Below are 20,455 nucleotides of genomic sequence, written 5' to 3' on the forward strand. Positions count from 1 at the left end.
TATCTCTAGATCTAATTTAATTAAAGTTGGCCAAAGGGGACAAAGACAAGGAAACATATTTTGTAAGAACATATCAGATGCTATTATCCACAGTGCTGCTCTTAATCACTGCAGAAGTCACAGAGGGCACCACTGAGCTAATTTTTACTTTGTATTTTCCTTACTAGTTCATATTCATATCATCTCTGGCATCTCCCATTATTTCAGTCCTCCCATTCTAAAACTGGCACGTATATAACCACATGGCTCTTCAGCTCTCTCCTTCCCTTCCACAGGGATATTTTAGGTAGCCAAGGTGGTATGCACTGTTTTTAATTTTTTGCCTTTTATTCACTCTCCGTGGCATTTTGACTCCTGAACCCCCGCTCTATTAATGATTCAGGCAAAAGCCAAATACAATTGACTAGTAATCAAATGTAGTGGATTCTTTTCAGTTCTCATTCTATTTGGTTTATTTGCAGAAGTTGACGTCAGTGTAACACTCCATCATTTATGAAAACCTCACTTTCCTTCCTTAATTCCTATGATGTCACTCTCTCCTGCCTCTCACACCTCTGACAGCTCTTTCTCTTTTTTGTGAAGTCCTCTTCCTTCCACTTTCTCTAATGTGATTTGCAATGTCTGTCTCTATCTACCTAAAACTAAACCTGTAAATACCAATCTTTTCCCAACTCCGAACCAATGGAATCTCTTTCTAATCACTGGCTGAACATCTGCATCTGGATAGACTACAGATGAGCTGACATTAATAGCTTCAAAGTCTGCTTCGTTTTCCACCCGCTCAAACCTGAAGTTCCTCCTTCAACCAGTTTTGTTTTATGAGTCTTGTGAGCCAGCTAAAGACCTCACACCAGACGATCTGAGTGTTGCTCTGGGCACTCCTTGGTTGGATATCCTTACCGTCCGCTCACTGCCAAGGCTAGCAGATCCGCCTCCACTGCCTCTTCCCTGCTCCAGGTAAGAATCACCTCTCAACGGTGCTGCTGTGACTGTTTACAAACATGCCTCTGCCTCTAGTCTTTGTCCCTCCAACCGGCCCTCCAACGGACTGACAAGACCACCTTTCTAAAACACAAATACCTTCACAAGACTCCAAAAAAATTTCTGACACTAGGAAAATGATAGCTTCTCACTACCTCATTATTTTGTTGTAAATTCATGTGGCACACACTATTTTTAATACACTGGCTTCAGGTCACTTTTGCAAATACACTTTTCTTCTCCTCAAAACCTTCCTGTCTCTGTATACTATAATTCTCCTCATTGCCTATAACACTCTGTGTAATTTCAGGACTCTAGACCTTGTTCATTTTGCTTCCTTTCTTTATTATTCAACATTGTTAAGATGCATTTCAAATGTCACTTTCTTTCTGCTGCTCCCTAGGATCCTGGAACAAAATCGATTGCTCACCTTTTCTCTTTATGAATGTGTATAATGTCAGCACATTGCACAAGCACAAACTGTAGTATATAATAAAAAAAGACTTTGTTTTTGACTTCCATATTTTAATATTTGTTAGGCTCCGTAACTGACTGCTTCACTCTTAGATAATAATAATTTCTCCTGTTTCTTTATTTTGCAAGCATAGCCTCAATTGAGAAGTTAGAAGGTCAAGTTCCAAAAAAACTTAATAAGCTCCAAAAATAACATTGGCTACTTGGGAGTGGCAGAAGATGCCATGATTCTTCTCTTTTTTATCAATTATTCTAGAGAGACACAAGAAGAAAACAGGACAGGGAAGTTCTTTCTAGAGCTGGCCCATCCACAAGGTGTCTTGGTGGTCTTCAGCCCTGGCCAATGTTGATAGTGACTCTCTTGGGTATTTCTGCAGAAATTTGGAGGCTCCTCTGCTAAGGCTTGCATATAATTTCCCACACTCTTTCAACTACTCACTTCACTCACTGCCCTGTTTTTAGAGGTCCACATTCACTCTCATTGAAATTCCATCACCTCTTACTTAGTGTTCTTGAGAAAGCCACAAAATAGCTCCAGGCTGGCTGTCTCTCCCGCAGAGTATGCATCTGGTTCCCAGAAAATGCTCATCCCTATTTGAACTGCCAACAGAAGGGAACTTAGTTGCCTCCCAGAAGCAGCAGCAACTTGCCTTCTTCTCTACAAGTAGAGCAGTTTGCCAGCTTATGTTGCCTGCCCTCCATATACCGTCACAGAATTCAGTCCCCTTTCCAGTCTCCCACATATCTCAAGTCCTCTGTGAGATTCCTGTGAAATCCCTGTCTCTAGTATTGAAGTGAAGGAAGTAGCATCCTCCCCCATCTACCCCGCCTTGGTGGGAACCAGGTAAATCAGGTACCATGTCAGTTCTTCCCAAAGAAATTTCATTATGATATCTTATTTTCATCTCCATTCTCTCAATCTTTTATAGCTTAGATTTGTTTCAGGATTCACTGTTTAAAGCGACCATGAGACATGAAATCAGTTACCAGTCACTTATTATGAAATCCTGCCTTTTAGTCTGGTATAATTCACTTTACAAGCAACATCTTTAGTGCTTTGGTTTCTTGGTTAAAACTTTAATTTCAATATCCTATTACACACAAATTCACACACATGCATGTAAAGTAGCTGGGAGTAGAAAATGCTTTTTCCAAGTAATCTTAAATTTGGGTCAGCCCCACCTCCTGGGATTGGTAAGAAATCCATTATCAACTAACCATTTATGCCATGAAGATTGTGCGGATTTTTGCCCCTGTGCTGTGACAGTTTACTGGGAATGGCATTCAGTAAGGAGGAGTGAGTTCCTGATAAACTAATTCACCCCAAAATGATAGCTATGAAAGCTGAATTAACTTAAAATCAAAACAAGAGAACAGGGCTTCCCTGGTGGTGCGGTGGTTGAGAGTCTGCCTGCTAATGCAGGGGACGCGGGTTCGAGCCCTGGTCTGGGAGGATCCCACATGCCGCGGAGCAGCTGGGCCCGTGAGCCACAACTACTGAGCCTGCGCGTCTGGAGCCTGTGCCCCGCAACGGGAGGGGCCGCGATAGTGAAAGGCCCGCGCACCGCGATGAAGAGTGGCCCCCGCTTGCCGCAACTAGAGAAAGCCCTCGCACGAACCGAAGACCCAACACAGCCAAAAATAAATAAATAAATAAATAAAGTAGCTATAAAAAGAGAAACTTTAAAAAAAAAAAAAAAAAAAAAAACAAGAGAACAAAAACCCGAAGTATCTATTTTGAGGGCTGTGGAGACTGAACAAAAGCAGATAATATTTATTTATTTATTTTTTAACATCTTTATTAGAGTATAATTGCTTTACAATGGTGTGTCAGTTTCTGCTTTATAACAAAGTGAATCAGTTATACATATACATATGTCCCCATATCTCTTCCCTCTTGCATCTCCCTCCCTCCCACCCTCCCTGTCCCACCCCTCTAGGTGGTCACAAAGCACTGAGCTGATCTCCCTGTGCTATGCGGCTGCTTCCCACTAGCTATTTATTTTACATCTGGTAGTGTATATATGTCCATGTCACTCTCTCACTTTGTCCCAGCTTACCCTTCCCCCTCCCTGTATCCTCAAGTCCATTCTCTAGTAGGTCTGCATCTTTATTCCCGTCTTGCCCCTAGGTTCTTCTGACCATTTTCTTTTTTTTTTTTTTTTTTTTAGATTCCATATATATGTGTTAGCATACGGTATTTGTTTTTCTCTTTCTGACTTACTTCACTCTGTATGACAGACTCTAACTCCATCCACCTCACTACAAATACCTCCATTTCATTCCTTTTTATGGCTGAGTAATATTCCATTGTGTATATGTGCCACATCTTCTTTATCCATTCATCTGTTGATGGACACTTAGGTTGCTTCCATGTCCTGGCTACTATAAATAGAGTTGCAATGAACATTTTGGTACATGACTCTTTTTGAGTTATGGTTTTCTCAGGGTATATGCCCAGTAGTGGGATTGCTAGGTCGTATGATAATTCTATTTTTAGTTTTTAAAGGAACCTCCATACTGTTCTCCATAGTAGCTGTATCAATTTACATTCCCACCAACAGTGCAAGAGGGTTCCCTTTTCTCCACACCCTCTGCAGCATTTATTGTTTGTAGATTTTTTAATGATGGCCATTCTGACTGTTGTGAAATGATATCTCCTTGTTGTTTTGATTTGCATTTCTCTAATGATTAATGATGTTTAGCGTTCTTTCATGTGTTTGCTGGCAATCTGTATATCTTCTTTGGAGAAATGTCTATTTAGGTCTTCTGCCCATTTTTGGATTGGGTTGTTTGTTTTTTTTGATATTGAGCTGCATGAGCTGCTTGTATGTTTTGGAGATTAATCCTTTGTCAGTTGCTTTATTTGCAAACATTTTCTCCCATTCTGAGGGTTGTCTTTTCGTCCTGTTTTTGGTTTCCTTTGTTGTGCAAAAGCTTTTAAGTTTCATTAGGTCCCATTTGTTTATTTTTGTTTTTATTTCCATTTCTCTAGGAGGTGGGTCAAAAAAGATCTTGCTCTGATTTATGTCATAGAGTGTTCTGCCTATGTTTTCCTCTAAGAGTTTGATGGCGTCTGGCCTTACATTTAGGTCTTTAATCCATTTTGAGTTTATTTTTGTGTATGGTGTTAGGGAGTGTTCTAATTTCATTCTTTTACATGTAGCTGTCCAGTTTTCCCAGCACCACTTATTGAAGAGGCTGTCTTTTCTCCACTGTATATCCTTGCCTCCTTTATCAAAGATAAGGTGACCATATGTGCATGGGTTTATCTCTGGGCTTTCTCTCCTGTTCTATTGATCTATATTTCTGCTTTTGTGCCAGTACCATACTGTCTGGATTACTGTAGCTTTGTAGTATAGTCTGAAGTCAGAGAGCCTGATTCCTCCAGCTCCGTTTTTCTTTCTCAAGATTGTTTTGGCTATTCGGGGTCTTTTGTGTTTCCATACAAATTGTGAAATTTTTGCTCTAGTTCTGTGAAAAATGCCAGTGGTAGTTTGATAGGGATTGCATTGAATCTGTAGATTGCTTTGGGTAGTAGAGTCATTTTCACAGTGTTGATTCTTCCAATCCAAGAACATGGTATGTCTCTCCATCTGTTTGTATCATCTTTAATTTCTTTCATCAGTGTCTTATAATTTTCTGCATACAGGTCTTTTGTCTCCTTAGGTAGGTTTATTCCTAGATATTTTATTCTTTTTGTTGCAATGGTAAATGGGAGTGTTTTCTTAATTTCACTTTCAGATTTTTCATCATTAGTGTATAGGAATGCAAGAGATTTCTGTGCATTAATTTTGTATCCTGCTACTCTACCAGATTCATTGATTAGCTCTAGTAGTTTTCTGGTAGCATCTTTAGGATTCTCTATGTATAGTATCATGTCAACAAAAGCAGATAATATTTAGAGGGGAGTCAAAATTTAGACACAGTGTCTAGTGGGGAATGAGTTCCTCCCCACCTTTTTTTTCCCTGTGCTATCTTTTGCTTTCCTTCTCTTTCTGTCGTTCCCTCTTTCTACTTTTCTTTCTTCCTTTCTTCCTTCCTTCCTTCTTTCCTTCCTTCCTTCCCCTCCTTCCTTCCCTGCCTCCTTCCTACTCTCTCTCTCTTACATTTTACATCAAGGGCAGCCGTAGTTACGATGATCACAATTGCTCCAGGCAACTACAACTTTGATAGAAAATCCACTAGTTTTCTTATTCAGTGGAGAAAACCCTGGCCCTACAAGGATGAGCAGAAAAAGAGAGAGAAACACTAGAAATGAAAGATCAAAAGAGGAGTACAGTTATGGAACACTAATTCTATATGGAAACACTGTGAAAGTTTGTGACTGACTTCTAAATCACATATATGTGAGGTAAACTGAAAGTAGCTTGAACTTGAGCTCAAAGAACTGAACTGGCATTTGGACCACTGCTCACCACAGATGATCAGCTGGATTTGAGTCTAACAAGTCAATTGCCTACTTAAAAAAATCAACAACCTCTGGGGAAATATGAGAATCCAGAATCCTCACAAGATAACATTCAAAATGTTATGAATCCAAGATGCAATCCAAAGTTACCTGGCATATTAAAAACAAGAAGAAAGATACGCAACAGATGCCAATCTTGAGATGATATAGATGCTAGAAATATCAGATAAGGACATTAAAAAGTCTATTACAAGTATGCACACTGAAATAAAGTAAAACGCACAGACAACACACTTAAATGGAAAAGTTAATAAATGTCAGCAAAGAAACAGATAACAAGAAAATTAAAAGTTGGACCTTCAAGACCTGCAAAATACAATACCTGAAGTAAATTTTTCAACAGATGGGTTTAATAAGTGTAGCAATGAAAAGGAAAGAATCAGTGAATGCAAAGATGGATTAATATAAATCTTAGAATCTAAAGACAAGAAAGAAAAGTATCAAAATAAGTTAAACAGTCTGAGAACCCTGAGGAAAATTTCAAAAGGTCCAGAAGAGAGGGAGAGAGAAGAGGGAAAAAAATATTTAAAGAATTAATGTCAAAAACTTCCCAAGTTTGTTCAAAAACAAATATACAGATTCAAGCAGCTCAGTAAACACCAAACATGATACATTTGAGGAGAATCACACCTAGGTACATCATAACCAAATTGCTAAAACACAGTACAAAGAGAAAAATTTGAAAGCAACCAGTGAATATCAACACATTACATACAGGGAAATAATAATTTGGATGACAACAGACTTCTGATTAGAAACAGGGGAGGTCAAAAGATGGTGGAACGACATCTTTAAAAAGACTAAGAAAAAAAGATATCAGTCAACCCAGAATTCTGTAAGCAGCAGAGAGCTTAATAAATGAAGGGAAAATAAAAACACTTGTAGTTAAAGGAAAAATAGAGTAATTCATTGTCACCAGACTTTGTAGCACAAGAAATGTTCACAGGAAATTTTTCAGCGTGAGTGAAAACTAGACTCTTCAGAAATAAACGAAAAGCATTTGAAATGGTAAATATAAAAGATTATTTTTTTTTCTTCGCTTCTTTACAATTATATATGCTACAAAAAATATGTAAAAATTATAAATTATCTTACTTATGTAAGTGGATGCAATACATATAACAACTATAAGAAAAAGGAGGTGAAAAGATTAAAGAGCCTACATGGTTGCAGAGCTTCTGTATTTTACATGAAGTAATACTATATAAATTCCAGGTAGAATTTGAAAATTTAAGATTGCATGTTGTAATCTCCATAGCAACCAGTATAAAATAATGCACAAAGGTATTTTAACCCCTTGTTAAAATGAGAAATCTGCAAGATGGCCAGGAAGGAGGACCATCCCTCCCTTCCTAACTCCCCCAGTTCAATTTAAGTAAACCCTCCCTTTCAGTGACTCCTGTGGGAAGCTTGTTAATACAAAAAAACATGCTCAGAGAGGAGCGGCCAGGTTCAGCTAATTGTTTCTATCTCAGGATTCGATGCTGCTTTCCCAGCTAGCTGCTTAGTGCACAAGTTCATTGTGACTCTTTCTGTAGTCTGTCAGACACGTGGAATTGCTGGGCTGCCAGTCAGAAGACTTAGAAGAAAATGTAGTAAATTATAGATTAGACGTACATGAAATACACATAGAAAATAAAACCTAAGCAGTCCTGTCATAGAGTGAAGGGAATACAAGGTAATCCTCTGAGGGCTGTTGCTACTGTGATTTTATTTATTATATGTTATAAATCTGAAAGTATGCATTTACTTTATTGTTTTTGTAATGCTTTAAAATTTTTATTATTTTTTTATTTTTGCAGTAAGCCCTTTGGCAGTAGTGAACAACAAAAGTAAGAGCACATTTCATAAAAAAAAAAAAAGAAGTGCTGAAATTGTATCTCTTACAAAAGCTGATGACAAGCCTGTAGCTTAATTTTTTATCAAAATTTACTTTTTACTATGGGGCCATAGTACTTTTTCTTGCTGCATGGGAACAAGAAGTCAAAAATTGCTAAGAAGTGTTGGAATCCACTATTAAACTTAGTACTTTGACTGGATTGCACTGGCTAGGATATCCAATACAGAGTTGAACAAAAGTGATGAGATCTTCGTTTCATTTTTTTAGCTAACAAAGAAAACTCAGTATTTCAAAAATAAATATGATGTTTACTGTAGATATTTTAGAAGTACTCATACTAGTTTGCTATTTACTTTTTAAACATAAATGGTTATAGAATTTCACCAAATGCTTTTTCTACATATGTCATAGTGATCACATGGTTTTTCTCCTTTCTTTTTGTGTGTCAGTAACATTATTGATTTTCAAATGTTGACTCAGCGTTAGAGATCCAGATAAGCCTTACTAGGTCATGATAGATTATCTTTTTAATATAGCATTGAATTTGATTCACTAATATTATGTTTAGGATTTCTGCATCAGAACTATGGTATAGGTATCCAATATAATAAAACCAATGTCTATTAATACAGAGGTACTTTAAATGATATTATTTATCATTTAGGTACCCTCTTTCTCTTTCAAAATTGTCTTATCATGAAAGATAAATTATATGGCACATAATAATATACCATAGTGTAAAATAAGAAGAGCACAGTCAAAAGATTCAGAGGTATAGCAAAGTTCTGGGAAGGATAAGGAAAACACTGGTTGAGGATAAAATGTCCAAAATATTTTGGCATCTTCAATAAAATAGAAAAAGATATATCCTCAGTGAAACAAGAGTAGAAAACCTTAAGCCAATGAAAGATAGAGATGGAAATTCAACAGAATGCAATAAGGAATGAAAAAGATGAGCTTTACAGAGAAGTGGATGATCACAGAAGGAGTTACAAGGCATCTACACAACCAAAAAACAGAATTAACATCCATGTTAGAGCATAAAAAAAGAGCAGGTCTGAAATGGCTGAACACAAAATCAGTAGGACTTTCAGTTCAAATGGCAATTTAAAACCACACATTTAACTTGCCTCTCTAACAACCCCACTAAAATGAATAATGAAATATAAAATTGGGAGAAACATGTATCACCACGTGAAACTAAGGAAACATGGCACCCAAAGGCAAAAGAAAAACTCAAAGGCTCTGTGAACTAGAGCATAAAAGCTCTGGATAAAATGAAGGGCCAATGGTCTCCAACAGAGCCGGCTGTGCTTAGGAGTGGGTGGACTTCCTCCAGCAAATCCCCAACATCAATTCCAAATTTCAAGAAGCAGGACCTGAAGGCAACCTTCGGCCATTGCATAACTGGCTCAGTTCAAACGCAGCCCTACAAGGGCGAGTGGTAACCAGCACGGCAGACCTGTTCTTGTGAACATTGCTCTAAAGAAGGGAGGAGGTCCTGCTCTAACTGGCTGCAAATGAGGGATGACCTTCTCCTTAAAATACTCATATACTAATCAGATATCTTTAAGCTATCATAAAAAAAGCAAAGATAAAAACAAGAGAGAGAGAGAAAAAAAGAAATCCAGAGAAAATGAAAGCCAGAGAAAAGGCCTTCTGTACCTTCAGAGCGTGCAAGTACATTTACCTCTTGTGCTTGGACCACTACACATCCATGCACAAAAGAAAAGTCAGCAAATCTAAACATGCTCTTCTCACTCATCCAGCCCTAGAAATCTGAACAGTGCTCTTCATGGTCTCTAACCATGCCCATCTTGATTCCCAGTATTAGACAGACATGGAGCTCCCTCTTTAATGAGAGCAAACAGGAAAAAAAAAAATATATATATATATTTTTTTTAACTGAGGAATAGGAATAAATGTTTCCTTCTAAGACAGATTATTCTAAGAAGAGGTATTCTAAGGTCCTGAAGGTATTCTAAGAAATACCTTCAGGAAATAGTTTACTTCATATATTTATCAAGATCTGAGATTAAAATAAATGTGTGAAAAAAAATAAATGAGCAATGAGAAAATATTGTTTTCAGATGAAAAATTAGATTATCAAAAAGTGTAAAGTCAATGAAGGTTGGGAATATCAGAAACTGTGATATTCTGTGGAAGCCCAGAAACTGTGGAAAGACAAAGAAACTGTGGAAGACAAAGAGTGGATTAAAAAATTGATTTTGTAAAATATCAAGTGGAGCCCAACAGAAAAGGATAAGGAGATGAATGCAAGTTCAAGGATAGAATCTATGAACACAGAGTATTTATGGAGAAAGACACACACATTCAAGAAAAGGACTATAGAATAGATGAATAAGCAATAAATAAAGAAAAAAAAAGAAATTTTAATGAGTTAAGGATTGAGGCTTCACACTGAAAATTTTTATTAAAGAAGTCTACCCAGACTATTGATGGTGAACTTTCTGAAATTAAAAAAAATGAAAGGAAAAAAGAGAATCTGAATTCTTATTTAAATGACTCACTGAGCATAAATATTTCCCTCTTCTTTCTCTCAAAATCTCATAAAAATGACAAAATTGCTCTGATGTAGGGGAAAAAAGGTAATGATACAATATTAAGAATGCCTTCAAAAGCAAAGAAATATAGAGTATTTCTGGACAATATTAAGCTAATGCAATGATATTGATCACCATACCTAATATGTCTGAGGAACCTTGAAACTTATGAAACAGATGAGAGAACCTCTGAAAAATTAAGTTTGTCCAAAAGAGACCCTCAAAAACAAGGTCACAGAGAGCAAGAGCAAAGGAGCTAGAACAGAGTGTGGGCTTTTTTTAATGTGTAATTAAAGGATTACAAAATAGTTACTGCAGGCCCCTGCTTTCAGGCCTGCTGTCAGTTATATTTTCCAACTGGATAAAATCTGCAGGGCCACTTTTTACTGACCGTGGGAATTCAGCCAAAGGGTCTATAAAGGGGTGACTTCAGACTTTTGTCCCTCCTATGGGGGACAGGGCCACTTACATTGTCCACATAGGTTCTTTCTGCACCTTTAAGGTAGAGCCTGCTTACTTTTACCTTCCTGTCCACTGGACAGAGCTGGTCTCAGCACTCATCATTGTGGCAATAATGACTGTCACATGTGCCAAGGAAATTTTCATGAACAGTGATCACAGCTAAATCTATAAGTGTATTAATATATGGAAATGAGCAAGGAAAAAAATCATCAGACATTGGAGGAAAAAAATAATTAAAAAAATTTAACACCATGAAAGGGAGAAATCAAAATCAACAAACAGGATAACTAACATTAGCGGAATCAGAGTTAGCACTGAATACAGAAAGATTTTAACTGTCTTGTATTCATATTTTCATAGAATGAAAGGATGCTCTGAAAAATAGAAAGTAATTATTTGTTTCTTTAAATTAAAAACATGATTACTAAGATTAAAAATACAATAATAATACAAAGGTTGGATAGCAGAATTGTCATGGATAAAGATTATTTTTGTGATTGGGAAGATAAAGCTGAAGAATGATCCCAGTGTACAGTTTAAAATTTCAAAGCAATAAGAGTTGAAAGATACTAAGCAGAAGACATGGAGGTTAGATCTACAGTCGCCAATATCCTTTTAAGATTCCGACTGACATCCAACTTCTCATCTCAAACGCTGAATTCTAGAAAGTAGCAAGTAAGAATGAAGGATTTTTGAACTAAAAAAACCCTATCCCTATCAAAACTTTGATCCAACTATGAGAAAAAATAGACTTTTTAGACATCAGTGGAAAAAAGCTATATTTTACTTACACTTCTTTTTTCACAAAATGTATTCACTAACATATCCCTGCAAACTGAGAAATGAATCTTAGTATGTGGAGGATACATAATGACAAAAGTAGTTAACTTTAAATAGTCATAGGTAATAATGCTATGGAACCTAATCCAGCTGTTAAATAAGTGTTCTGTTCCCAAAAAATTAGGGTCCAAGAGGAAGAGAAGAATTCAAATCCTATGGAAAACAGTGTGGAGGTTCCTCAGAAAACTAAAAATAGAATTACCATATGATCCAGCAATCCCACTCCTAGGCATACACTATAACTCAAAAAGATACATGCACCTCTATGTTCATAGCAGCACTATTCACAATAGCCAAAACATGGAAACAACCTAAATGTCCATTGACAGATGAATGGATAAAGAAGTTGTGGTACATATATACAGTACAATGGAATACTACTCAGCCATAAAAAAGAATGAAATAATACCATTTGCAGCAACATGGATGCAACTAGAGAGTATCATATTAAGTGAAGTAAGTCAGAAAGAGAAAGACAAATACCATATGATATCACTTATATGTAGAATCTAAAATATGGCACAAATGAACCTATTTACAAAACAGAAACAGACTCACAGACATAGAGAACAGACTTGTGGCTGCGGGGCGGGGGAAGGACTGGGAGTGTGGGATGAGCAGATGCAAACTATTATATATAGGATGGACAAACAACAAGGTCCTACCATATAGCACAGGGTATCCTGTGATAAACCATAATGGAAAAGAATATATAAAAGAAAAGAATGTAAAAAAAAATACCCATTTCAAAGCTATAAGACCAAAGAATAAAACTGACAGATTACAAAATTAAAAAAAAAGAAAAAAAGAGAGAGAGAGAATTCAAATCCTACTAGAGTTTTTGCCTGTTCTATGGGATTCTAGGGTTGGGCTATGGTTAGCAATCCAGTTTTGACAAATGTGTTTGCTTAAAAGTTAATGTAATAACTAGTAGAACAGATGTGTGAAGTAGAAAGTCCAATCCATGAGAACAACAGAAAAAGATCAATCTAACAAAACTCAGGGTAAAGGGAAAAAAATCCATTGTAACTTAATGAAATAAAGCTTAATAAAGAGAAAACATAAACTGTGTCTAGAAATGTTGTTGATTTTATTTTATGAAAACCCTCTCATTTAAAACCAACTGGAAATAGCAGATAAAATTCAATAAAGATTACTTTACTTGCCTACCTGAATTTTCAAGAATGTTAGAGAAATCTTTATAGTCTGACATCTAGTAATTGGGATCACAAGCTACAACTGAAGACCTGGCTGTACTAAGGGCATTTTCCAGTTATAATAAAACCAGGTTTGACTCTTAACAACCTCAAGATCTTTAGGAGAAAGGGTCTTAGGTAAATATAGGTGGGAGTTAGATCAAATCCACCATATAAATCCCTCAGAAGGTTATACTGTCAGGTAAAGATACCTGTTTTCAAAGAAAGGTAACAAAAAACTTTGATTGCTCTAACCAAAAGCAAAAAGTCATAATTTCAGTCTTGCCCATACACAGGTAAGGGGATTAAATTTATTTGAATGTTCCAGAAAGTACCAATTCTGGATGTTAACTTAAAGAGGTTCCAGGTTCTTGACATACTTTTCAGGAGAAAAAAGAAGCCAGCCTTCTCAACTTTGTCACTAATAAATACCTGGTGAAAATGAGCTCATGCACTGAAAGAAGTCATTATAAGCTAAAGTAAGCTGAAACAACAATCAACAGAATTAAATCTCCAAGGAGTTTAGACAGAAGAAAAATTAGATACAGAACATGAGACTTTTACTTAAAATGTTTAAAGAAATAAAAGAGAATCTAAAATATGTAAAAGAAGATGCTATTTATGAAGAACATGAGTATTTGAAAAATGAACCAAATCAAACAAGTTCTGAAAATTAAAAATTATACTCATTTAAATTAAAAACTCAGTGAATAGGTTAAAAAATAGAATAGACATAACTGGATAGAGAAATAGTGAAAGAAAAGATTGATTTCAAGAAATAACCCAGAGGCAACACAGCAATTAAGCATATGAAAGACAGATTGAGATACAGTGGTAGATAGACTGATAAGGACCAACATACATGCAACTGGGGTCCAGAAAAAAAGAGAGAATGAAGGAGAGACAGTATATATTTAGTTAAATCTATAACTAATCAAATGCCTTGTTCTTCAAATCCTAGAAATAAACCAAATCCTAATCAGAAAAACTAAAATGAAAATCATACCTGAGTGCTAGCTACCATAACAAACCCTAAAATGTTTCATGGCTCAAACCTGATAGAAGTTAATTTCTTGTTCACATAAAATCCAAAATAAGAATGTTGATTATTGAGTGTCATCTATCATTTCTGCTCACATTCTTTTGGCTGGAAAATAGCTCATCAGTCACAACAAGGTGCAAAGAAGAGTGGGAAATGCAGGGTAGCTTTGAACCCAGGAAAAGTAAGAAAAGGACATTGATGAATGCATAGTGTTTTATCTGAAACAACTTACCCTTCTCATCATGAAGTATTCATTTTATCCTTCCCCCTATAGAAGGAGATTACCCATGCCTATCTGGTTCAAAGTTCGGTATTTCCAGATGATTCCCATTCCTCTCCACCAGGTTTGTTTGTAAATCACCATGGGCCAGTGATCGGGGAATAAAAATATTTTATTTGCTCTAATACACAATGGTGGAAAAGGCATAGAATATCCATAATAAACACTTTCATTGTGAAAAGATAAATCACTTGTTCATTTGTTTGTAGGACTAATGAAATCTAACTGGGCAGGTTCTGTGAAAATCAGCTGCTTGTATGTGGAATGATTTTGATTCTTCTCTCTGGCCAAATCTGAAGTGGGTAAGGGCACACATATTCTCACAGATATTAGGAGTTACTATAAAGTTATGTAGTAACTAAACTAGAGTATTAATACCACAGTAGTAGCAGTGCCAAAGGTTTGATGGTGGAACCTGATGATGGAACAAGTCTTTTATTATCACTTAATGTGCTTCAGAGCCTCAAAAAGAAGAAATCTGAATTTGTTGGTAACATAAAAGGTGCAAAAATGCATAGAAATAGATGAATAGGTCATTGAAACAGAACAAGACAGTCAATGTATATATGCCAATTTAATATATGCAGAAAGAGGCTTTTCAAATAGGTGAGAAAGGAATAGATTATTCGGTTATTCAAAAAATGGTATTGGGACAACTCACTATTCACTTGGGATCAAAATATAAATATCTCACACCATACACAGAAACAGATTCTAGATAGATAACATAACTTTTCAATGCTATAAAATACACTATAAAACATAGAGAATATTTTCATATTCTTATATAAGGTAAAATCTTTCCTAATGAATATTAAAAAAAAAAACTAGAGGCTACAAATTTGACAAATTAAATTGTATATATTCCAAATGAAGTTTTGTTTTGCTTTTTAATTACAGAAGATGTGGTAAACAAAGCCAGCAGGCAAGGAAGCTTGGAAAATATAATCCTCTGAAATACAGAGCAGAGGAGATAAGAGGAATGGATTTTTGGTAACAAATAGACAAAAAGACTGATAAAAAGTACATCTTAGACTGAAGAACAGAGTTCATTAAATGAGTGGGTCATTTCACGCAAAAGGTTATTCTTATTTCAACAAAAGGAACCGTTAAGCAAGCCCCTCAATCTGTATATATGCTTTCAGTTATGGAAAAAGACAAGACTGCAAACAATGACCTGAGGTTTAGTGCTTAAGATCACCCATGTTTTAAATGTGGAATCTTTTGCTTGTAGGAAAGACAGCGGTTATGTCTATTTCAGGCTGAGGAACACACCAAGTGCTATCAAAGAGCATGTGTGTAATCACAATGGGCCACTTAAATGTGAATGGCACTCTGATAACTGCACCGGTGCTTTCCCTTGTGTTATCTCATTTAATCCTCTCAAAACTACACTAGTCAGATAATATCGACCTTCTTTGTCTAAGAGAAATAAAGGCTCAAAGAGATTTAGACTACTTCCAAAAGGTTAGACAGTGAAGGCAGGAGTCAGGATTCAAATCCAGATCTTCCTTTGACACAAAAGCAGTGATACTTCTACCCCTTCAACTATGACCTCTCCCTCTTTATTCAATTGAGTTTAAAACATTCTATAAACAATGTTAAAAGCCATCATAGCTCAAGGAAAATGATTTGCAACATATATAATACATAAAGCATTCATGGCTACACTCTTTAATGTGCTCCTTTGCACCAAAAGATAAAAGGCAAAGAAACCAACAGAAGCATAAGTAAATGACAAGAATGGATAATTTAAAGATATAATGTATAAATGTTCAGAAACATATTAAACTACATTCTCTCATACTGATAATTAGGAAGATGCAAATTGAAAATGTAATTGCTACCTCATTTCTTGCCTATCAATTTGGTAAAGACATTTGATTATATTTTGTGTCGGATATTTATATATTTCAGTGTTATACAATGTATCATTTTGATAGTCAGAATACAGGAGAGATGCTATTGATTGATTAGAAATTGATCAATTGATTAGAAAGCAACCCACGTGGTATTTTCTACTAATCAAGACCAAGAACTTGCCAGAGAAGAGAGTGAGGCTTTATCTTCAACTCTCATTTCTATCAGAGAAGATCTGCTTGTATGTTAAATATCTGGATAAGAGTTTATTTAAAAAAAAAATTATTCTGTCAAGAAGAAAAAGAGGGGGGGAAGGAGAAAAAGGAAGAGGAGGAAGAAGAAGAAGACAAAGAAGGAGGAGAAAGGAAAAGAAAACAATGAAGAAAAATAAAGGTGTTGGAAAATCCTTGTTGCACTGGAGAGAGTGCAGGCATTGTGGAAAGCAGTTTCAATTTTACATTTCTTCCACCTCTCATTTCCTATGTGGCCATGTATAATTTGCATAACATGTATAAGCCCCAATCTATTCATTTATGCCAATATTTTGCAATTTCTACAAAAGCTAAAAAAAAAAAGGCCTTCTGAGGATAGACTGGTAACTCAACTGATTGAAGGAAACTGGTGTAATCACAGTAGGGTGTGGTAGGTTGCAGAAGCAACTAGAGAGTAAAAGCACACTAAAGGAATTCAAATACAAAAGTTCTTAAAAATATCATGCAAGCTAAGTAGGTCATCTCTTGGCACAAGCTGACTGACTGTGTTGGGAGTTTGAGCCCCTGATTTACAATTATGTTACATGGTAGGTTTAGTCCAACTTTAGAGAGCAGTGCTGTTTTATGGCTACAAGTATAAATTAATCAACTGAAAATGTTGAACAAATCACTTAAATGGTCTTATTTTATGGAAATACTCAAATAAAACTTGAGTGATAAATTATCTTTCATTTTGAATGGTGAGCCAGTCCTCAACAAGGATGGGCCTCTTTAAAAGATGTATTGCCTTAACTGAATATTAATTAGCTTTATTTTATATGTCTGCAAATGTTCCAAAGCTTCATTAAAAGTTTTCTTCTTAATTAGGCTCTCAATAAACATATTGATTAATATTACAAAAAAGAAAAGATCTGAGCAAGGCTCCTCTGTGGAGGACATCTGCTGTTTCTATTCGCCTTGGATTCATTCTACCTTTTCTGCAAAGAGTACCTCGACTTACCTTCAAGGATTTCCTCCACAAATCCTTAGGTGACATCACTGCAGTGACACTAGGCTTTTCCCATTGTCCATGCTGCCCTGACTCAAAACGTCCTTGTTCCTCCTTTGCTAGCTCTGGGAATAAGAAACCAAGGGCTCACACTGAGGAGCAAGCCCAAGTATCAAACATCAGCAGTTATTTTTCTCAGTCTCTCCTCCCTCTGCATCTGCTCTATCTTTCATTGCATCATTAAGGACCCATTTCTCTAGTGCCATCAGTTCCTGCCATTTGTATCTGAGAATTCTGATATCTAATCAGAGACTATTTGTCAGAGCCACCCCAAAACTGCTTCCCCCAGTGCCTGTGCTCTCTCTCCAATACAAAGAATGATGATTGGTCCCACTTGGGTCAGACTCCCACCACTGGACCAGCCCACTTGGGCTAGAGCCACACCGCTCCCACTGCAACTGTGTTGATGGGGTTTGGAGAAGGAGGGACTATTCTCAGGAGAAAAAAAAAAAAAAAGGGTGCTAGAAATGCAAACAGATAGGCGTCCGCCACAAAGCCTGGAGATAGGGTGCCGTGCCATCAACAGCAAAGGAGGGAAAATGCCAGGATCGTTTCAAAGAAAGATGGAAAGTGTTAAGAGTGACAAAGGCTGCAGAGCACACAGTACCATAAGGGTTGACAGGAATCCCTGGATTTAGCAATGAGGCAGTCACAAATAACCTTGGCGAGAATGCAGCTCGTTGGGTGAGGTGTGAAGGAGACTGAGGTGACCACATCCAAGGGGCTGAGAATGCTATTAACCCAAGTTAGAAAGAATATATCCTTGACAAGAATGCTATTGAGATCTGACAAGAATGCCATCAAGTTAATTTTGTTTGTTGTTAAAGAATGAGCATGGTCATAGGCTAATAATCTCTTGACTTTATAATCCCTGGTTTTCTACCATGTGAGACTGGGAAGAGAATAGCCTCTGAGCGGATACTGGGGAAAGGACCACACCCCGAGGTTTTTGGCGGTTCAGGATCTCCTGTGTGCTTTTTTTTTTTTAACATCTTTATTAGCGTATAATTGCTTTACAAAGGTGTGTTAGTTGCTGCTGTATAACAAAGTGAATCAGCTATACATATACATATATCCCCATGTCTCCTCCCTCTTGCGTCTCCCTCCCACCCTCCCTATCCCACCCCTCTAGGTGGTCACAAAGCACCGAGCTGATCTCTCTGTGCTATGCGGCTGCTTCCCACTAGCTACTATTTTACCTTTGGTAGTGTATATATGTCCATGCCTCCTGTGTGCTCTTAATAAACCATGTCTCTGCCATCCAAGGAACATATGCAGTGCCACAAGGAAGGCTCACCACAAAATATCTCACACTACCTGTACCAATAGATTAATTTATATCAACAATACCATGTCTGTTCAAGTCCCTAAGTTATATTCTTTCATGTCTATAAAACATTTTCTCTCCCCCGTGTCTGCCTTCCCCCATCAGTCTGACCACAGAAAGCCCTCTCTCCTCTAATATCAACACTTTCCTTTGTGGAAGTTTTCTGGAGTTACCCACAGCGAGCTAATACATTTTCATTTGAATTCTGCATCTCTGAATGACCCTCATGTAACAGAGACAACATTATACTATGATGGTTCATGCACTCGTCTGACTTACTTCCCAGGTGTTACGCTGACCAGGTCAGGAAACGGTGCAGCCATTACAGAATCTCAGGTGTGGGCTGGGGCACAAGACACAGACCAGCGCTCAGGGGTACACTGCACTTCTCTTCCTCAACTGGCCTGCCTTGCAGGATCGTTTGCATACCTACAGGAAAACACCTGCGACGTGAATACACCTAAGTAAGATATCGCTGCTCTGGAACCATCTTGTATTCTGTCTGCCCACCTTTCTCTCAACACCTGAAACATCCTGGCATCCCCCAGCTTGCCTCACCTACTGGATGAGACCAATCAGGACTCAGCCCCACATACTCTGTTCCATTCTCTGCAGAAAAGGTGACCCAGTGTTATGAGAACAGATGGGATTTACCCAGCATCTGGACTCAGCACAGAGGAATGTTATATATGAAACGAGGCCACTTGGTGGGGCAGGGCTTGAGCCTCAGCTGGGAAGATTGCAGGCCACATTTGGCCTGCATCCCTTCAGAGAAGAGGGTGAGCCAGCTCTTCCTAGAAATGGCAGGATGGACGAAAGGAAAGGGAAAGGCCCGTTAGCAATAGTTGGTGCTCACACGTGTACAACTCTGACTCTCCAGAGAATAAGTTAGCATTTATTTAGGGATCAGTGACAATAGTACTCACTAGGAATAGGTGAGATTAGCAAGCGGGGCAAAAAGAAAAGTCTTCGGTGCCTCTGTTTAGGGGATCTTCACTGACACCTTGGGTCTCTCAAGGGGAGAAGCCATGAGGCTTTGTGGTTAAAGGCATAGGTTCCAGAATCCAGGTCCACCCCTGATGAACTGTGTGATCTTGGACAAGTTACTTAAATTATCAGCATTTAACTTCATCATTTAAAATTGAAATTTAAAAGTCCTAGCTAGCACGGCTGTTGGAAGGATTATAAAGCATAGAAAGCACTTAATACGTGAAGTGCTTAAGACAGTACCTAGTAGGTGTTCAATGAACAATTATTAACTGGAGGGTTTTCAGATTTCAGGATTTCCAGAAATTTGTGTTTTTAATTTCAGGTAAATGTTTCATTTATTTGATAGGTTTTGTTTTCTAATGCCATCAGTTGTGGTTTTGGTGGGAAGTTGGGAGAAGCTGAAGGAGATAATGCAATGGACTACCCAGTAAGATGCTATATTTGACCGGAAGCCTCAGAGAAAAGTAAACTACATTACCATAGTTTTAATTTTTAAAGTATTTAATTATATTCCAATTATTTGCAATTTGATCATCCCAAATGGCACAGCTCATATATGCAGTCTATTTAATAAACTACAAATTATGTTTCTTAACTCACTATTCTGGAAAATCTGCCTTAATTGATTTCCCAACCATTGATGACATTTGAGCACTTGATTCTGCATGAACTTCTATAAGGAAGGATAAAACAGGCTAGTCCTATGTAAAATGCCTTGCCACAAAGAGTTAATGCACTGTCAATGATTATGTTTATAAAGTTATTTTAAAAAGCAAACCAGAACCCTCAGCAGCTTTCAACCTTCCAGAATATGACAATAGGCCTAGTCAGGGAACTGTTCAGTGCTTTTCTCTACCACTTTTGTGGA

The sequence above is a fragment of the Balaenoptera ricei genome, chromosome 16, assembly GCF_028023285.1.
Source record: "Balaenoptera ricei isolate mBalRic1 chromosome 16, mBalRic1.hap2, whole genome shotgun sequence".
NCBI lineage: Eukaryota > Metazoa > Chordata > Mammalia > Artiodactyla > Balaenopteridae > Balaenoptera > Balaenoptera ricei.